At 45.6% G+C, this 16,166-nt stretch overlaps 9 non-coding genes and 1 pseudogene across 9 annotated transcripts; 4 read left to right on the top strand and 6 right to left on the bottom strand.

Moving 5' to 3' along the window:
- Positions 1-266: 266 nt before the first annotated feature.
- On the top strand, positions 267-382 carry LOC135022690 (U5 spliceosomal RNA). Its single transcript, XR_010219763.1, has one exon. It is a non-coding gene; the product is annotated as a U5 spliceosomal RNA (small nuclear RNA).
- Positions 383-656: 274 nt separating this feature from the next.
- On the top strand, positions 657-772 carry LOC135022702 (U5 spliceosomal RNA). The gene has a single exon (XR_010219775.1). It is a non-coding gene; the product is annotated as a U5 spliceosomal RNA (small nuclear RNA).
- Positions 773-1,047: 275 nt separating this feature from the next.
- LOC135022713 (U5 spliceosomal RNA) lies at positions 1,048-1,163 on the top strand. Its single transcript, XR_010219786.1, has one exon. It is a non-coding gene; the product is annotated as a U5 spliceosomal RNA (small nuclear RNA).
- A 4,977-nt stretch (positions 1,164-6,140) lies between these two features.
- Positions 6,141-6,304, bottom strand: LOC135022652 (U1 spliceosomal RNA). The gene has a single exon (XR_010219738.1). It is a non-coding gene; the product is annotated as a U1 spliceosomal RNA (small nuclear RNA).
- Positions 6,305-6,455: 151 nt separating this feature from the next.
- LOC135022516 (U1 spliceosomal RNA) lies at positions 6,456-6,619 on the bottom strand. Its single transcript, XR_010219629.1, has one exon. It is a non-coding gene; the product is annotated as a U1 spliceosomal RNA (small nuclear RNA).
- A 670-nt stretch (positions 6,620-7,289) lies between these two features.
- LOC135022636 (U1 spliceosomal RNA) lies at positions 7,290-7,453 on the bottom strand. The gene has a single exon (XR_010219727.1). It is a non-coding gene; the product is annotated as a U1 spliceosomal RNA (small nuclear RNA).
- Positions 7,454-7,605: 152 nt separating this feature from the next.
- Positions 7,606-7,769, bottom strand: LOC135022444 (U1 spliceosomal RNA). The gene has a single exon (XR_010219557.1). It is a non-coding gene; the product is annotated as a U1 spliceosomal RNA (small nuclear RNA).
- A 671-nt stretch (positions 7,770-8,440) lies between these two features.
- LOC135022570 (U1 spliceosomal RNA) lies at positions 8,441-8,603 on the bottom strand. The gene has a single exon (XR_010219683.1). It is a non-coding gene; the product is annotated as a U1 spliceosomal RNA (small nuclear RNA).
- A 152-nt stretch (positions 8,604-8,755) lies between these two features.
- On the bottom strand, positions 8,756-8,919 carry LOC135022734 (U1 spliceosomal RNA). Its single transcript, XR_010219807.1, has one exon. It is a non-coding gene; the product is annotated as a U1 spliceosomal RNA (small nuclear RNA).
- Positions 8,920-12,490: 3,571 nt separating this feature from the next.
- On the top strand, positions 12,491-12,669 carry LOC135022671 (U1 spliceosomal RNA; annotated as a pseudogene).
- The last annotated feature ends 3,497 nt before the right edge of the window (positions 12,670-16,166 follow it).

Raw genomic sequence — 16,166 nt, 5'->3', positions numbered from 1 at the left:
AGAACGAGTGTGCTTTCTTGTTAGCTTTAATGTAAGTATATTTGCATAACAATGACAATAAATGTCTGTTTCTTTTCAAGCAGAACTTTCTTGACCATACTAATTGCTTGAAAGATCTGGGAGCACATGGAAAAGAGTACAAACCATGCTTATAGCAAGGGGAAGCCTGGTGAGAAATCTGCTTTCTTTCTTTCAAATTGGGTGCTCACTTTGAGCTGAATGAGGACTGCTGGCATGGCACTCAGGCGACAGGTGGAATCTTGGTCATGCTCTGGTTTCTCTTCAGAACGAACAAATCTTTCGCCTTTTACTAAAGATTTCCGTGGAGAGGAGCAAAACTGAGTTTTATCTCAATTTTTGCATGCCCCGTCTTATTGGGGTTTCTTTTATCAGTTTAAAGATAGAACGAGTGTGCTTTAATGTAAGCTCATTTGCGTAGAAATTACAGTAAATGTTTGTTTCTTTTCAAACAGAACTTTCTTGACTATACTAATTGCTTGAAAGATCTGGGAGCACATGGAAAAGAGTACAAACCATGTTTATAGCAAGGGGAAGCCTGGTGAGAAATCTGCTTTCTTTCTTTCAAATTGGGTGCTCACTTTGAGCTGAATGAGGACTGCTGGCATGGCACTCAGGCGACAGGTAGAATCTTGGTCATGCTGTGGTTTCTCTTCAGAACGAACAAATCTTTCGCCTTTTACTAAAGATTTCCGTGGAGAGGAGCAAAACTGAGTTTTATCTCAATTTTTGCATGCCCCATCTTATTGGGGTTTTATTTTATTGGTTTAAAGATAGAACGAGTGTGCTTTAATGTAAGATCATTTGCATAGAAATTACAGTAAATGTTTGTTTCTTTTCAAACAGAACTTTCTTGACCACACTAATTGTTTGAAAGATCTGGGAGCACATGGAAAAGAGTACAAACCATGTTTATAGCAAGGGGAAGCCTGGTGAGAAATCTGCTTTCTTTCATTCAAATTGGGTGCTCACTTTGAGCTGAATGAGAACTGCTGGCATGGCACTCAGGCGACAGGTGGAATCTTGGTCATGCTCTGGTTTCTCTTCAGAACTAACAAATATTTCGCCTTTTATTAAAGATTTCCGTGGAGAGGAGCAAAACTGAGTTTTATCTCAATTTTTGCATGCCCCATATTATTGGGGTTTCTTTTATCAGTTTAAAGACAGAACGAGTGTGCTTTCTTGTTAGCTTTAATGTAAGTTTATTTGCATAACAATGACAGTAAATGTTTGTTTCTTTTCAAACAGAACTTTCTTGACCATGCTACTTGCTTGAAAGATCTGGGAGCACATGGAAAACAGTACAAACCATGCAGTATCACAAGAGCCTTTATTTGATCTTTCATGAAGATAGAGCAGAATTGAGGACACGTCAACAATTTCTGCCGAAGGTGGTTCATCTTTCCACATGGTGCCTTTGGCCACTGACACCTTCGTTGAGTCAAAGTCTCTGGCTGTGGTCAGAACTTTGAAAATTTATGTCACCAGAACGGTTCAGATTAGGAAAACAGAGGCTCTGTTTGTCCTGTATGCTCCCAACATGATTGGGTGTCCTGCTTCCATGCAGACCATTATGCGCTGGATCTGTGGTAAGATTCAGCATGCTCATTCCACGGCAGGATTGCCGTTACTGAATTAGGTGAAGACCCATTCTACTAGAAAGGTGGGTTCATCCTGGGCAGCTGGTCGGGGAGTCTCGGCATTGCAACTTTGCCGAGCAGCTATTTAGTAAACACTTTTGCTAAGTTTTACAAGTTTGATACCTTGGCTGATGATAACCTCAAGTTGGGTCATTCGGTGCTGCAGAGTCGTACGCACTCTCCCACCCGTTCAAGAGCTTTGGTATAACCCCATGGTTCTTAATGTGACCCCAGCATCCTCTAGGTCGTATGAGAAAATAGGATTTTAATACCTACCGGTAAATCCTTTTCTCTTAGTACGTAGAGGATGCTGGGCACCCGTCCCAGTCCATACTGTGTCTGCAGTTATTACTTGTGGTTATACACATGTTGTGTTACGGTTCTGGTCAGCTTTTTGCTGCAATTGTTCATGCCGTTGGCTTGTGTTCTGTTGAATGCCACGTTCTGCGGCATGCTTAAGGTGTGAGCTGGTAAGATGCTCACCTTAGTTTAACTATAAATCCTTTCCTCGAAATGTCCGTCTCCCTGGGCACAGTTCCTATAACTGGAGTCTGGAGGAGGGGCATAGAGGGAGGAGCCAGTTCACACCCTTTGAAAGTCTTAAAGTGCCCATGTCTCTTGCGGATCCCGTCTATACCCCATGGTTCTTAATGTGACCCCAGCATCCTCTACGGACTAAGAGAAAAGGATGCCCTTGTGTACTATCCTGACTTCTCCTCCCGTCTGCTTACTTTGTGCCTTCCAACGCACAATGCGAACTACAGGTGGTGCTGCAGGGCCCACACCCTTTTACTTGCCTTACAGAGCAGCTCTGGAGCTGTTACAGTGCCCAGCTGCTGCAAGAAATCAGCTTGAATGCTTCAGGGGATGGGGCATGGCCAACATGAGCCCCACACCAAAGGAGGGTGGGGGTGTTTAATGCGAACAAGGGGTCATCCAAGCACTGCAAAAGGCCGCCATGCCCTGCATGCCCCTTTTCTCTATGGAATCCGAATCTCGCAAGAATCCGACAGCGGGATGATGACATTTTCCCTTGTTCAGGTTTTCCGAGTCAGGCGGGAACAACCGAGCCTGCCTCGGACCAGTGTAAACCACGTGGAGTTCGTGGGGAATTCGGTTCTCGGAGAACCGAACCCGCTCCTCTCTACCTTATACCCATCATTTTTTTTATTTTCAATCTAAGCCCCTGCAGTTTTCTGTAAGCATCTGCTTCGCTATGATGATCAACAAGTCACAAGGGCAAACACTCAGGGTGTGAGGCGTAGATCTTAGGACCAGCTGCTACAAGCATGGCAGAGGTGTCACTATCACTGGTGACACCCAGAGAGGTGGCGAGGGAGATTGTAATGCAGTGCGCGCAGATAAGCAGCGCAATGGTAAAAAGGAGGCATGGTTTCATGGGTAGGGGCGTGGCCTGGTGGCCTGAATCTACATTTTGTTGCTCCGGGTGTCCCGGGGGTTGGGGGCTGCACCCGGGGACTAGTGTGTGAGCGGTGCTGGCTCCTGCACAGTGACAGGGCATGGCCACCCAGCATGACGCCTCCCTTCTTGACCATGCTGTAATTGCAGTCGCACTGCAGTTCAGCGTGATCATAAAAAATGGTGTAGGCTCCTGCTGGTGCAGACTGTATGTGCGCGCAGGAAGCCGCCACCATTTTTGTGATCACAGCGGCTGAATGTGATGTCATACAGCCGCTGTGACCACGCCCCCTGTGTCTCCTCCGTTGCAGACCCCATTTTGAAGCCTTGCCCCCGCACCGCTCCATCCCTGACTTGGAAATGGAGTGTTGCTGACCCACCTCTCCCCCCCTTCCCCGCCCCGATTGACAGGCAGAGGCGATCACATTCTCTGCGGGGTGCCGCAGAAAATGCAGGCACATGCGTATGCTCTTAGCAATTTTTGCAGTTGGATCGCTTATTGTGATTGCAATCCAACCTGAATCAGGCCCTATTACCTATCACAATGCGCTGCGGGCAGTACAAAATTGGGTTAATATAGGAGAAAAACCCCCAGACCTGTGCTCCTTAACTGTACCTGGTGGCTAGTGGAGCGGCTGCCCAGTAATCAGTGTCCACCGCAGTGCGCACACGGCCCACCCCCTACGGCCTCGCTCCCCTTCATCAGCGGCCTCGTGATCCGGAAGGGTGGTGTGTGTGTGACTGACCTTAGGATGAAACCGGAGCCTCCGCTGCAGTGACCCAGCAACCAGGGCACGGGAGTATACAGCGCCGCTGGGAGTGATGAAGCTGCAGTAAAGATGTCTATTAGACCTAGCCTGCTGCAGCCCTTGTAGATTCTCATAAAACAAGTTCTTCTTTTCTTGTCAAAATTAATAGCTAAGAATAGGCTGCCTGAGGCAGGCCCCTGTTAATTGGCCTGCTACTGAAGGCACCAACTACAAACTGAGCTCCCTGTTCATGGAAGCGGGGTTATAGAGGAGAATGCACTGAGCTTCTTGGGAACAGTCAAAAGCTTTGAGCCGGTTGGTGCCTCAGATCAAGATCCTACTCTACACCCCAATGTGAATCCTTGTGGAGTCCAGTGTACCCCACAGAAGAAATGAATGTGTCACACCCATTGGCAGCAACCTTAGAATAGCTGCTGACGGGCACAATTGAGAAAGGAAGGGGGGGGGGACATTTGAATCCAGCACATAGATGCAATTCAAATATGTAATTTGTACCTTCCTATTTTAAAATATAATGGATGAACCTCACCCTGTGAGAACAATCTTCATGATCAAGAGATCTAATATGTAAAATAAGTATGAGTTGGGATAGGGCTGGGGAGGGTGGCAGCTCGGGCAGCCCCTCCCCCGTCAAGTTAAGGAGATTCAACTGAGGAAGCACAAGGGAACTCTCGTCTGGGGACAACAACTGCAGGGAGACCACATCTTTTCAGATGAACATGGGAGGGCGGAAGGCTGCCTAATACTGAAGCACCATCAAATATCAAACCATATCCAACAACTAGTACAAGCATTCCTGGGGGAAGGTCTGCAGCAGAAGGATTTGCATACGGTGATGTCATCCAAGCAGTGGGCCAAAGTTGGCTGGAACCCTCATCTGCATATAAAAAGAGAAAAGGGGCATGCAGGGCATGGCGGCCTTTTGCAGTGCTTGGATGACCCCTAGTTCGCATTAAACACCCCCACCCTCCTTTGGTGTGGGGCTCATGTTGGCCATGCCCCATCCCCTGAAGCATTCATGCTGATTCGGATTCCATAGAGAAAAGGGGCATGCAGGGCATGGCGGCCTTTTGCAGTGCTTGGATGACCCCTAGTTTGCATTAAACACCCCCACCCTCCTTTGGTGTGGGGCTCATGTTGGCCATGCCCCATCCCCTGAAGCATTCAAGCTGATTTCTTGCAGCAGCTGGGCACTGTAACATATAAAGAGCTGCGCGTTGCTGCCATTTTTACTCGTGCATTGAAGAGAGAGCGGAGAGGACGTGGCTATGTTCTCTCAGTGGAAATCTCAATATCAGTGCTCAGTATCAGTGGTTACTTATTGCTGCTCAGTAATACTAGTAGTGTGTCTCTCCTGCTCAGTGTCAGTTCTCAGTAGTATCCTCATCAGTGCTCAGTATCACTGCTCATTGTCTTGTGCTGCATTGTGGTGCTCAGCATACTACAGTACATTACTAATAGTCCAGTGCTGCATCTTGCTGCTCAGTGTCAGTTCTAGTATCCTCATCAGTGCTCACTATCACTGCTCATTGCATTGTGGTGTTCTGTATACTACAGTAACATAGTAATATAGTATATATAGAGGAGCGGGTTCGGTTCTCCGAGAACCGAATTCCCGACGAACTCCACGTGGTTTACACTGGTCCGAGGCAGGCTCGGTTGTTCCCGCCTGACTCGGAAAACCTGAACAAGGGAAAATGTCATCATCCCGCTGTCGGATTCTCGCGAGATTCGGATTCCATATAAAGAGCTGCGCGTTGCCGCCATTTTTACTCGTGCATTGAAGAGAGAGCGGAGAGGACGTGGCTATGTTCTCTCAGTGGAAATATCAATATCAGTGCCCAGTATCAGTGGTTACTTATTGCTGCTCAGTAATACTAGTAGTGTGTCTCTCCTGCTCAGTGTCAGTTCTCTGTAGTATCCTCATCAGTGCTCAGTATCACTGCTCATTGTCTTGTGCTGCATTGTGGTGCTCAGCATACAACAGTACATTACTAATAGTCCAGTGCTGCATCTTGCTGCTCATGTTGGCTATGCCCCAGCCCCTGAAGCATTCAAGCTGATTTCTTGCAGCAGCTGGGCACTGTAACAGCTCCAGAGCTGCTCTGTAAGGCAAGTAAAAGGGTGTTGGCCCTGCAGCACTACCTGTAGTTTGCATTGTGCGTTGGAAGGCACAAAGTAAGCAGACAGGAGAAGTCAGGAGAGTGCACAAGGGCATAGAAGGCAGGGGCTCAAGAAAAGAGAAGTGGAAACAGACAGCAAACTAGGCTGGAGAGAGACCTGAGACAAAGAGATCTGAATTATACGAGTAGCCGACCAGAGGAAACACAAATTATGCAGTCAAGTGTCCCACATTTGGGGAAATCGTAGGAGCAGCACACCCAGAGTGCAATGGGTGAGCCTTGCCCTGGTAGAAGCACCTTCCTGATCATAGTATCTCACTTGGCAGGTAAGTAGGAGTTGGGCTTGAGCTGGGGAGGGTCGCTGCTCGGATACCCCCCTGTCAAGTGAAGGAGATCCAACTGAGGCAGCACAAGGAAACTCTCGAAAAAAAACAAGGCTAGAGGAAGATCTGAGACAAAGAAATCTGACTTTTACCAGAGCTGACCAGAGGAAAGCACAAACACAGTCCCCCACTACCACAAATAATGCAGTCGAGTTTCCCACATTTGGGGAAATCACAGGGGTCAGCATACCCAGAATGCAATGAATGAACCTCACCCTGGGAGAACAATCTTCATGACCATGGTATCTCCTATGCAAAATAAGTATGATTTGGGATAGGGCTGGGGAGGGCCGCTGCTCAGGCACATCTCTGTCAAGTAAAGGAGATTCAACTGAGGCAGCACAAGGGAACTCTCATCTGGGGACAACAACTGCAGGGAGAACACATATTTTCAGATGAACATGGGAGAGCAGAAGGCTGCCTAATACTGAAGCACCCCAAACAACAAACCAAATGCAACAACTAGTACAAGCATTCCTGGGGGAAGGTCTGCAGAAGACGGATTTGCATACGGTGATGTCATCCAAGCAGTGGGCCAAAGTTGGCTGGAACCCTCATCTGCATATGAAAAGAGAAAAGGGGTATGCAGGGCATGGCGGCCTTTTGCGGCGCTTGGATGACCCTTAGTTCGCATTAAACACCTCCACCCTCCGTCGGTGTGGGGCTCATGTTGGCTATGCCCCAGCCCCTGAAGCATTCAAGCTGATTTCTTGCAGCAGCTGGGCACTGTAACAGCTCCAGAGCTGCTCTGAAAGGCAAGTAAAAGGGTGTGGGCCCTGCAGCACTACCTGTAGTTTGCATTGTGCGTTGGAAGGCACAAAGTAAGCAGACAGGAGAAGTCAGGAGAGTGCACAAGGGCATAGAAGGCAGCGGCTCAAGAAAAGAGAAGTGGAAACAGACAGCAAACTAGGCTGGAGAGAGACCTGAGACAAAGAGATCTGAATTATACGAGTAGCCGACTAGAGGAAACACAAATTATGCAGTCAAGGGTCCCACATTTGGGGAAATCGTAGGAGCAGCACACCCAGAGTGCAATGGGTGAGCCTTGCCCTGGGAGAAGCACCTTCATGATCATAGTATCTCACCTGGCAGGTAAGTAGGAGTTGGGCTAGAGATGGGGAGGGTCGCTGCTCGGGCACCCCCCTGTCAAGTGAAGGAGATCCAACTGAGGCAGCACAAGGAAACTCTCGAAAAAAGAACAAGGCTAGAGGAAGATCTGAGACAAAGAAATCTGTCTTTTACCAGAGCTGACCAGAGGAAAGCACAAACACAGTCCCCCACTACCACAATTAATGCAGTCGAGTTTCCCACATTTGGGGAAATCACAGGGGTCAGCATACCCAGAATGCAATGAATGAACCTCACCCTGGGAGAACAATCTTCATGACCATGGAAACTCCTATGCAAAATAAGTATGATTTGGGATAGGGCTGGGGAGGGCCGCTGCTCAGGCACATCTCTGTCAAGTAAAGGAGATTCAACTGAGGCAGCACAAGGGAACTCTCATCTGGGGACAACAACTGCAGGGAGAACACATATTTTCAGATGAACATGGGAGGGCAGAAGGCTGCCTAATACTGAAGCACCCCCAAACAACAAACCAAATGTAACAACTAGTAAAAGCATTCCTGGGAGAAGGTCTGCAGAAGACGGATTTGCATACGGTGATGTCATCCAAGCAGTGGGCCAAAGTTGGCTGGAACCCTCATCTGCATATGAAAAGAGAAAAGGGTTATGCAGGGCATGGCGGCCTTTTGCGGTGCTTGGATGACCCCTAGTTCGCATTAAATACCTCCACCCTCCTTCGGTGTGGGGCTCATGTTGGCTATGCCCCAGCCCCTGAAGCATTCAAGCTGATTTCTTGCAGCAGCTGGGCACTGTAACAGCTCCAGAGCTGCTCTGTACGGCAAGTAAAAGGGTGTGGGCCCTGCAGCACTACCTGTAGTTCGCATTGTGCGTTGGAAGGCACAAAGTAAGCAGACGGGAGAAGTCAGGATAGTGCGCAAGGGCATAGAAGGGAGCGGCTCAAGAAAACAGAAGTGGAAACAGACAGCAAACTAGGCTGGAGAGAGACCTGAGACAAAGAGATCTGAATTATACGAGAGCCGACCAGGGGAAACACAAATTATGCAGTCAAGTTTCCCACATTTGGGGAAATCGCAGGAGCAGCACACCCAGAGTGCAATGGGTGAGCCTTGCCCTGGGAGAAGCACCTTCATGATCATAGTATCTCACCTGGCAGGTATGTAGGAGTTGGGCTAGAGCTGGGGAGGGTCGCTGCTCGGGTACCCCCCTGTCAAGTGAAGGAGATCAAACTGAGGCAGCACAATGGAACTCTCGAAAGAAGAACAAGGCTAGAGGAAGATCTGAGACAAAGAAATCTGACTTTTACCAGAGCTGACAAGAGGAAAACACAAACACAGTCCCCCACTACCACAAATAATGCAGTTGAGTTTCCCACATTTGGGGAAATCACAGGGGTCAGCATACCCAGAATGCAATGAATGAACCTCACCCTGGGAGAACAATCTTTATGACCATGGTATCTCCTATGCAAAATAAGTATGATTTGAGATAGGGCTGGGGAGGGCCGCTGCTCAGGCACATCTCTGTCAAGTAAAGGAGATTCAACTGAGGCAGCACAAGGGAACTCTCATCTGGGGACAACAACTGCCGGGAGAACACATATTTTCAGATGAACATGGGAGGGCAGAAGGCTGCCTAATACTGAAGCACGCCCAAACAACAAACCAAATGCAACAACTAGTACAAGCATTCCTGGGAGAAGGTCTGCAGAAGACGGATTTACATACGGTGATGTCATCCAAGCAGTGGGCCAAAGTTGGCTGGAACCCTCATCTGCATATGTTGAAGATACAATTTGTGAATTGCATTTAACACTATCTCCCTTTCCTGGGGAGAAGATGGTAGGGCCGATTTGAAAAACCGGCGAGGAGGCACCTCTTCGAATTTCAGCTTGTAACCCTGAGAAACAATTTCTATTGCCTAGGGATCCACCTGCGAATGAACCCAGATGTGGCTGAAAACTCGAAGACGTGCCCTCAACTGGGCGGACTCCTTTAGCGGAGCCCCAGCGTCATGCGGTGGATTTTGTGGAGGCCGGGGAGGACTTCTGTTCCTGGGAACTAGCTGTGTTGTGCAGCTTCTTCCCTCTGCCCTTACCTCTGGCAAGAAAGGACGCACCTCGTACTTTCTTGTTTCTCTGTGATCGAAAGGACTGCATTTGATAATGTGGTGCTTTCTTAGGCTGTGAGGGAATATAAGGCAAAAAATTTGATTTACCAGCTGTAGCTGTGGAGACTAGGTCCGAGAGACCTTTCCCAAACAATTCCTCACCCCTGTAAGGTAAAACCTCCATATGCCTTTTTGAGTCGGCATCACCTGTCCATTGCCGGGTCCATAGGACTCGTCTAGCAGAAATCGACATAGCGTTTATTCTAGAACCCAGTAGACTAATGTCACTTTGAGCATCTCTCATATATAGGACAGCATCTTTTATATGCCCTATGGTCAATAACATAGCATCCTTATCTAGGGTCTCAATCTCTGCTGATAAGGTATCTGTCCATGCTGCCACCGCGCTACAACCCCGGCCGACGCAATTGCCGGTCTGAGTAAGGTACCAGAATGTGTGTAAATGGACTTTAGGGTAACCTCCTGCTTGCGGTCAGCAGGGTCCCTGATGGTAGCCGTATCCTGGGATGGCAGCGCTACCTTTTTGGATAAGCGTGTCAATGCTTTATCCACCCTAGGGGAGGATTCCCACCGTATCCTGTCCATTGGCGGGAAAGGATACGCCATAAGAATCCTTTTGGGAATCTGCAGCTTTTTGTCTGGAGATTCCCAAGCTTTTTCACATAATTCGTTCAACTCATGTGAGGGGGGAAAGGTTATCTCAGGTTTCTTTCCCTTATACATGTGTACCCTCGTGTCAGGGACAGGGGACTCTGTGATGTGCAAAACATCTTTTATTGCAATAATCATATATCGAATACATTTAGCCAATTTTGGCTGTAACTTTGCATCATCGTAGTCGACACTGGAGTCAGAATCTGTGTCGGTATCTGTGTCAACTATTTGGGATAGTGGGCGCTTTTGAGACCCCGAAGGTCCCTGCGACATAGGGACAGGCATGGGTTGACTCCCTGACTGTTCCCTAGCTTCAGCTTTGTCTAATCTCTTGTGTAATAAGTTTACATTAGCACTTAAAACATTCCACATATCCATCCAGTCAGGTGTCGGCGTTGTCGATGGAGACACCACATTAATTTGCTCCTGCTCCTCTCTAGGAGAGCCTTCTACCTCAGACATGTCGACACACGTGTACCGACACACCATACACTCAGGGAATCCTCTTATCTGAGGACAGTTCCCCAACAAGGCCCTTTGGAGAGACAGAGAGAGAGAGTATGCCAGCACACACCCCAGCGCTATATGACCCAGGAAAAAAACACAATAATTTTATGTTTACCCAGTAGCGCTGTATTTCCATATATATATGCGCCTAATTATGTGCCCCCCTCTTCTTTAAGACCCTCTTTCTACCGTGGTATAAGCAGGGGAGAGTCCGTGGAGCTTCCCCTCAGCGGTGCTGTGGAGAAAATGGTGCTGGTGAGTGCTGAGGGAGAAGCCCCACCCCCTCAGCGACGGGCTTCTGTCCCGCTGAAATATAGTAAAAAAATGGCGGGGGCTCTTATATATATATACAGTGCCTAGCTGCATATATATTTATTTTGCCAAAGAGAGGTCTATATTGCTGCCCAGGGCGTCCCCCCTGCGCCCTTCACCCTTACACTGACTGCCGTGTGTGAGGTGTATTGGAGCAATGGAGCACAGCTTTACTGCTGTGCGTTACCTCAGTGAAGATCATGAAGTCTTCCGCCGCCTCTGAAGTCTTCTTTTCTTCTCATACTCACCCGGCTTCTATCTTCCGGCTCTGCGAGGGGGACGGCGGCGCGGCTCTGGGACGGACGGCGAGGGTGAGACCTGCGTACCGATCCCTCTGGAGCTAATGCTGTACAGTAGCCTAAGAAGCAGAGCCTATCAACTCACAGAAGTAGGTGTGCATCTCTCCCCTCCGCCCCTCGATGCAGGGAGTCTGTTGCCAGCAGGCTCCCTGAAAATAAAAAAATCTAACAAATATACTTTCTGTCAGGAAACTCAGGAGAGCTCCCTGAAAAGCACCCAGTCTCCTCTGGGCACAGTAGTAAACTGAGGTCTGGAGGAGGGGCATAGAGGGAGGAGCCAGTGCACACCCAGATCTAAAGTCTTTCTTAAAGTGCCCATGTCTCCTGCGGAGCCCGTCTATCCTTACGGAGTCCCCAGCATCCTCTAGGACGTAAGAGAAAAATTATGCTGGCAGAAAAATCCAATTGAGTGATTAAACAGCTCCAGAGCTGCTCTGTAAGGCAAGTAAAAGGGTGTGGGCCCTGCAGCACTACCTGTAGTTTGCATTGTGCATTGGAAGCCTAGTTTGCTGTCTGTTTCCACTTCTTTTTTCTTGAGCCCCTCCCGTCTATACCCTTGTGCACTATCCTGACTTCTCCTCCCGTCTGCTTACTTTGTGCCTTCCAATGCACAATGCAAACTACAGGTAGTGCTGCAGGGCCCACACCCTTTTACTTGCCTTATAGAGCAGCTCTTGTGCTGTTACAGTGCCCAGCTGCTGCAAGAAATCAGCGTGAATGCTTCAGGGGCTGGGGCATAGCCAACATGAGCCCCACACCGACGGAGGGTGGAGGTGTTTAATGCGAACTAGGGGTCATCCAAGTGCCGCAAAAGGCCGCCATGCCCTGCACGCCCCTTTTCTCTTTTCATATGCAGACGAGGGTTGAAGCCAACTTTGACCCACTGCTTGGATGACATCGCCATATGCAAATCCATCTGCTGCAGGCCTTCCCCCAGGAATGCTTGCACTAGTTGTTGCATTTGGTTTGTTGTTTGGGGGTGCTTCAGTATTAGGCAGCCTTCTGCCCTCCCATGTTCATCTGAAAATATGTGTTCTCCCTGCAGTTGTTGTCCCCAGATGAGAGTTCCCTTGTGCTGCCTCAGTTGAATCTCCTTTACTTGACAGAGATGTGCCTGAGCAGCGGCCCTCCCCAGCCCTATCCCAAATCATACTTATTTTGCATAGGAGATACCATGGTCATGAAGACTGTTCTCCCAGGGTGCGGTTCATTCATTGCATTCTGGGTATGCTCACCCCTGTGATTTCCCCAAATGTGGGAAACTCGACTGCATTATTTAATGCGAACTAGGGGTCATCCAAGCACCGCAAAAGGCCACCATGCCCTGCATACCCCTTTTCTCTTTTCATAAGCAGACGAGGTTTGAAGCCAACTTTGACCCACTGCTTGGATGACATCACTTGCTGCCTTTCCAATGAAGCAAGTTTAATTTAATAATAGGTGAAAAACCATCCCTACAAAGGTGTTAATCAGATACTTGGCTTTGTGGACACTTTTCAGAGCACAAATTTGTTAGCATAAAAATAAAGCCAGAAAATGAAGAGCTGTTTAATCACTCAATTGGATTTTTCTGCCAGCATATTTCTTTTTCTCTGCAACCCACTGCTAAATTGTGCTTCCTAGCTGTTTTTATAAAATCACTGAATCAAATCTAACTCTGATTACATCAGAGAAGGCCAGGTACCCTACACCATAACAGGGGGTTTGACATTTTGACTTGTCTACTTAAAGATCACCAAAATCTGATAACAAGGTCAATTAAGTCCCTGGGTGGGATTGAACCACCAACCTTTTGGTTAATAGCCTTACACACTAACTTATTGCGCCACAGCGACACTTTGCAAAAGTACATACTGACAAAGGCTAATAAGCATTCATCTAGAACGATTCCTAGAAACATTTTAAAAAGTCAATAATGTGGAGAGTTTTTGTAAGATGTTTCTTCCATCAACCAATGAAGAAACACATTGGTACTTTCCCATGATGAGTGAGTGCTTCAGGATCTTTTGCACTTACATGTGCAGCAGAGTACTGTAATGGAAGCTTGCTGGGTCCATAACCCAGAGGTAGGCAGATTGAAACTATCCTCTGCTATATGCATTTTTTTTTGTTAATTAAAGTAATCCAAAACTGGGATTGATATTTTTGCTCTTTTATTTTTACTTAAAGTACAATAACTTTTACAATTTTAATTTGTTTTAATAGTATATTGACAGTATTGTTTTCTTTCAAAAATCCAATTAATTTTCTTTACCCGATTATTAAAATGGTAATTGACAAAAACAAACTACATTGTCACCAGAAGAGCAATACAAAATGTACAAGTGATATATTAAAATCATCTTTCCAGCTTGAATTTCAATGATGCATTGGGGCAACGATTTTGTGAGAAACATCTTCACCCTTAAATAAAGATTTTCTTAATTCCTTACCTGTGTGCTAATTAGATATCACCTTGTTTTCACATTAAACAGACTTCCACATGAGAAAACAGCAAATATGCAGTGGCGTTAATGTTTCCTGGTGTCAACCTGTATTATTTCCGTAGATATTGAAATGAGGATGCATCTTGCTGCCTTTCCAATGAAACAAGTTTAATTTAGTAATAGGTGAAAAACCATCCCTACAAAGATGTTAATCAGATACTTGGCTTTGTGGACACTTTTCAGAGAACAAATTTGTAATCATAAAAATAAAGCCAGAAAATGAAGAGCTGTTTAATCACTCAATTGGATTTTTCTGCCAGCATTTTTCTTTTTATCTGCAACCCACTGCTAAATTGTGCTTCCTAGCTGTTTTTTTATAAAATCACTTAATAAAATCTAACTCTGATTACATCAGAGAAGGCCAGGTACCCTATACCATAAGAGGGGGTTTGCAATTTTGACTTGTCTACTTAAATATCACCAAAATCTGATCACAAGGTCAATTACGTCCCTGGGTGGGATTGAACCACCAACCTTTTGATAAATAGCTGAACACACTAACCGATTGCGCCACAGAGACACTTTGCAAAAAGCACATACTGACAAAGACTAATAAGCATTCATCTAGAACGTTTCCTAGAAAAACTTTAAAAAGTCAATAATCTGGAGAGTTTTTGTAAGATGTTTCTTCCAGCAACCAATGAAGAAACACATTGGTACTTTCGCATGATGAGTGAGTGCTTCAGGATCTCTTGCACTTACATGTGCAGCAGAGTACTGCAATGGAAGCATGCTGGGCCCATAACCCAGAGGTAGGCAGATTGAAACTATCCTTTGCTATATGATTTTTTTTTTTTGTTCATTAAAGTAATCCAAAACTGGGATTGATATTTTAGCTTTTATTTTTACTTAAAGTACAATAACTTTTACCATTTTAATTTGTTTTAATAGTATATTGACAGTATTGTTTTCTTTCAAAAATCCACTTAATTTTCTTTACCCTATTATTAAAATGGTAATTGACAAAAACAAACTACATTGTCACCATAAGAGCAATACAAAATGTACAAGTGATATATTAAAATCATCTTTCCAGCTTGAATTTCAATGATGCATTGGGGCAACGATTTTGTGAGAAACATCTTCACCCTTAAATAAAGATTTTCTTAATTCCTTACCTGTGTGCTAATTAGATATCACCTTGTTTTCACATTAAACAGACTTCCACATGAGAAAGCAGCAAGGATGCAGTGGCGTTAATGTTTCCTGGTGTCAACCTGTATTATTTCAGTAGATATTGAAATGAGGATGCATCTTGCTGCCTTTCCAATGAAGCAAGTTTAATTTAGTAATAGGTGAAAAACCATCCCTACAAATATGTTAATCAGATACTTGGCTTTGTGGACACTTTTCAGAGAACAAATTAGTTAGCATAAAAATAAAGCCAGAAAATGAAGAGCTGTTTAATCACTCAATTGGATTTTTCTGCCAGCATATTTCTTTTTCTCTGCAACCCACTGCCAAATTGAGCTTCCTAGCTGTTTTTATAAAATCACTGAATCAAATCTAACTCTGATTACATCAGAGAAGGCCAGGTACCCTACACCATAACAGGGGGTTTGAAATTTTGACTTGTCTACTTAAAGATCACCAAAATCTGATAATAAGGTCAATTAAGTCCCTGGGTGGGATTGAACAACCAACTTTTTGGTTAATAGCCTTACACACTAACTGATTGCGCCACAGCTACACTTTGCAAAAGTACATACTGACAAAGGCTAATAAGCATTCATCTAGAACGATTCCTAGAAACATTTTAAAAAGTCAATAATGTGGAGAGTTTTTGTAAGATGTTTCTTCCATCAACCAATGAAGAAACACATTGGTACTTTCCCATGATAAGTGAGTGCTTCAGGACCTCTTGCACTTACATGTGCAGCAGAGTACTGTAATGGAAGCATGCTGGGTCCATAACCCAGAGGTAGGCAGATTGAAACTATCCTCTGCTATATGCATTTTTTTTTGTTAATTAAAGTAATCCAAAACTGGGATTGATATTTTTGCTCTTTTATTTTTACTTAAAGTACAATAACTTTTACCATTTTAATTTGTTTTAATAGTATATTGACAGTATTGTTTTCTTTCAAAAATCCACTTAATTTTCTTTACCCGATTATTAAAATGGTAATTGACAAAAACAAACTACATTGTCACCAGAAGAGCAATACAAAATGTACAAGTGATATATTAAAATCATCTTTCCAGCTTGAATTTCAATGATGCATTGGGGCAACGATTTTGTGAGAAACATCTTCACCCTTAAATAAAGATTTTCTTAATTCCTTACCTGTGTGCTAATTAGATATCACCTTGTTTTCACATTAAACAGACTTCCACAT

Source organism: Pseudophryne corroboree, unplaced genomic scaffold (assembly GCF_028390025.1).
Source record: "Pseudophryne corroboree isolate aPseCor3 unplaced genomic scaffold, aPseCor3.hap2 scaffold_388, whole genome shotgun sequence".
NCBI lineage: Eukaryota > Metazoa > Chordata > Amphibia > Anura > Myobatrachidae > Pseudophryne > Pseudophryne corroboree.
Note: the sequence above shows the minus strand (reverse complement) of the source record. Positions and strands in the feature narration are given on the sequence as shown.